This window comes from Drosophila navojoa, chromosome X (assembly GCF_054131105.1).
Source record: "Drosophila navojoa isolate 15081-1374.11 chromosome X, UAZ_NAV_1.0, whole genome shotgun sequence".
NCBI lineage: Eukaryota > Metazoa > Arthropoda > Insecta > Diptera > Drosophilidae > Drosophila > Drosophila navojoa.
The window spans coordinates 27,972,201-27,976,221 of record NC_142895.1 but is presented as its reverse complement, the minus strand read 5'-3'; positions in this window follow the sequence as shown (position 1 = coordinate 27,976,221).

Here is a 4,021-nt window from a genome sequence, read left to right as displayed (position 1 = left end):
GCTGCAGTGTGGGCAATAGCATGAGAATTTATTTGATGAATAACTTTTTTTGTAGACATGCAATCTTAATGAAATTTTCAGAGCGTAATCATATGGTCAACATGTCAAAGCACAAGTCTCTAGTACTTGAAATACGTTTTTTGCAAATTGGGGGCGAAGGGGGCGTGGTATCCAAAATCTGTTGATTAAAAAATGTTTGTATTCATCATATATATATACACAGTAAATCTAAAGTCCCTATGTCTAATAGTATTCCGATGAGGCTCAAAAAACAAAATCAATTTTTCGATTATTCTCGATAAAAAAGTTATCGGATGAGCTATCGAAAAAATAAGCAAACTCGTACAGCGTATGGTATACACGAGTATGCACACAAAATTTCAGCTCTCTAGCTCTTATATCTTCTGAGATCTCGGCGTTCATACGGACGGACGGACGGACGGACAGACGGACAGGGCTATATCGACTCAGCTCATCGTGCTGATCAAGAATATATTTACTTTGTGGGGTCTGCGATGATTTCTTCTGCCTGTTACATACTTTTACACAAAAACATTATACCCTGATTTCCCATTTTCAATGGGTTCAGGGTATAAAAACACAGGAGATTTCGTTATATAAAATTAAGGACAAATTTTGCCTTTCGTCCGTTTTTTCTTAGATACCCTAACTTCACGCCAGCAAGAGTCACCTTGACAAGCGGAGGTTAGGATACGAAAAAATGTGCAGAGCAACATACTATCTAAGCGATGGGGGAGAGGAATGGCAGAAGTGTGCAGAAAAAAGAAAAAAAAAAAACGACAAAAACGAGAAAAAAAAAAACACTTTAGTGCGTGAAACACATACAAACTTAGACGAATAGCCCAAAAACTGTGTATAAATATTAGAGGGCTGCATGGCCGCACTCATAACCTAGCAAAATAGAGTCCATTCGAGATAAGACTGAGTGAGTGAGTCCGAGGCAGAATATGGTTGAGTGAGATGGAGTTTGCATGGACTCTATGACTCATAACCCGCTGCCTTCAGTATAATGAATAAGAATAAATAAGACCTAAAGAGGAATACAACATTTATCCGAAGCATATTGGCGTCGAGTGACTCGAGTCTTTGAGTGCACACATATGTTCGTGTCAACACTTCGTATTTGCTCGGCTCTGTCGCTTGAGGCTCGATCAGTGAAAAATCTCAAACCAAAATCAGTGCGCTGCGAACCCTCAAACGAAAAGCATGCGTTTCAATATGAAGCTTAACTGCGCGCCTCTTTTTTCATGTTATGTCTCTTTCTATGCCCTTTCCTTTTAGAGAGTATACATATGTAGCTCTTGAAAAGGTTTGCCATGCTCATGTAAAATGTTAGTGTTTTCATGTCATTATCTTATATATCGATCTATACATAATTTTATTAACTTCTATATTAATTACAATTGCTTTATACAATATATCAAATTAAGCAAATAATAATACTCCTAACGAGTTTATGGCATAACAAAATTACATGGGATTTCGTTTCCTCTTAATTTGTGTGAAGGGTATGAAAGCGTTGGTACGCATAAAGAATATGTATTCGCTACGAAATTGTAACGGCAAATTTGCCGTTGGTCGGCCGTCTGGCCTGCATGCATTTTTTTTTTCTCTGCTAGCACCGACACCACTCATTAACTCAGTGAAGCAACTCATATACCCGGCCTCATATTTATTCGAACCGTTCTCGTTTAATAGAATATTGTGCCTCTGAGTCCTATATGAGCGCACTCACTTACTTATCCATTTCTGAGTTGGCCTCTGTTCCACTCAATTCAATACGAGCATTGTTAACTCGAGTACGTGTTTTCTGGCACTCATGCAGCCCTCTAGTCACTATCAGATATTTTAACGACTCTGCTTGTAGAATATGCTGTGAAATTTCGTATTGGAGTGCCTTTTTGGGTGCATTTGCGTGCAAGGATGAATGACCTTAACCCACTTAAAAAAGCTTTAACGGGGGCATTGCATATAAATAACTTATACCGTCTAAATCTATACGTTGTAACTCCTGAGCAAAATCATTGAAGACATTAGCAGGATTGGATTAGCAGGTTTTTCATTTCCTAAAAATGTTCCAATCATGCAAACTTCACTGTCTTGAACAAAGACCCATGCGACAAGATTTCTTTGTACATATTTTTCGATGCCCAGATGTAGATAGTTTCCCGGAGCTACCGTCCTTAAACTGGTTTCTCTCAATGGTTAACTAAACAAGTAAGAAGACTCTAGTCGAGACTGCTCGACTAGGAGATACCCTGAACCCTCCAAGCTGATATTCTTATCTTCTGCACACATATACACATGCCTCCACCCTCACGCGCCCGCGCTCTGCTAACTGCGCAGTAAGCAGCGACTGCGATTGGGCTGCGCTCCAGTGTGGGCAATAGTATGAGAATTTACTTGGTGAATAACTTTTTTGTAAACATACGATCTTAATGAAATTTTCAGGGCGTAACTATATGGTCAAAATGTGTGTACATTTCATTTCTAGTACTTGAAATACGTTTTTTACCAATTGGGGGCGAAGGGGGCGTGGTATCAAAAATCTGTTGATTACAAAATGTTTGAATTCATCATATATATATACACAGTAAATCTGAAGTCTCCACGTCTAATAGTACTCCGATGAGGCTGAAAAGCATAGCATTAGCAACCACTCAAAAGGTAAGTGCTACTTCACTCGTTTTTGTGCTCTCGGAGTGTTGCCGAAACTTTTTCAGCAAAGGTGACAAAACCGAGGGCTGAAAGTAGCTAAAAGTAGCCAACTTTCTTCTAAAATAGCTGAAAACGTAGCAGATAAGGAAACAGTGCTGTTTTTTCATAGAAAGTCAACTTTATAAATTTAACTCTAATGATATTTCATCTGTGACCACCAACTCGTCATTTTCAGCATTGTCGCTTTTATAAGTCGTTTGAAAATTTTTGTAGCAATCGACCTTAAAATGTAGCCAGATCTAGCTACAAAATAGCTGATTCGGCAACACTGATGCTTTTTACAAAAGCAGCGACTATACAATTCTCAAATGGTTCAAGCATGGCGAGAGTGGTAAAAACGCGCACAACAGAGCTGCAGCAGGGTTTAATAAACCGTCACTGGGTTCTCCAAGTTATACAGTTTATCGACAGTTTTCGGCATTAAACTTCTTGTTTTTTTTTTCTGTAAAAAACTGGTAAGTGTGCACTTTCGAGACTGAACGACTGGGAGTTCGCTGGTGCCGGATATCGTACGATAAATATGCTACCAATTTCAAATATGTAGCAAGCTGGCGTATAACGCTCAGGGTCGGATCGCGCAGCTCCCGTCGAGCTGTGGTGAGACGTTCAGTGTTCTTCCTCTCAACGCGTACCCAAACCGGAGACCACCGCAATCTGGCTATGGCGTATAATGCTCGTAACCAGATTGTGCCGTCCCGGCAGGCTACGGTGAGGCACGAGTCACCGAGTCAGTGAAGGCAGTAAGCCGGCGGCTCGCATTCCAGTCTTTGGCGTATAACGCTCAAAGTCCTTATTGTAACCGCCGTCGGCCACGGCCTCCCAAACGCGACGACTCGTTTTCACAAAAGTCCATTAATTAATCACTTCAATAATTTCACGAATTTGTCTATGTTTTTCCGAGTTCGCGATTTATTTCATTTTTTTTTTTTTTTTCATTAAAAAAAAAACTGAACTCTAATTTCGCTAGCTCACTATTGTTCCCCGCTATAAGGCACTTTATAAAATTATAAAACAAGAGCAGAATAGCGCACACATAAAAAAAAAACACACACACGAGACAGAATAGCCGAACCGAACTCACAACTCCTCGGCACCGAAGACACGAGGTCGACGACATGCATAAAAGAAGCGAGCGCAACCTAACTGGGGACACTCGCCTACCAGCCATCGACGTGCACACACCTCAGCGGAGGAACTCACCAAGAAGATTTAGCGCAGGACATCGACGGAATTATATTCAAGAATTCACCTTTGTGGGATATTCAAGAAATTAATCGGGATC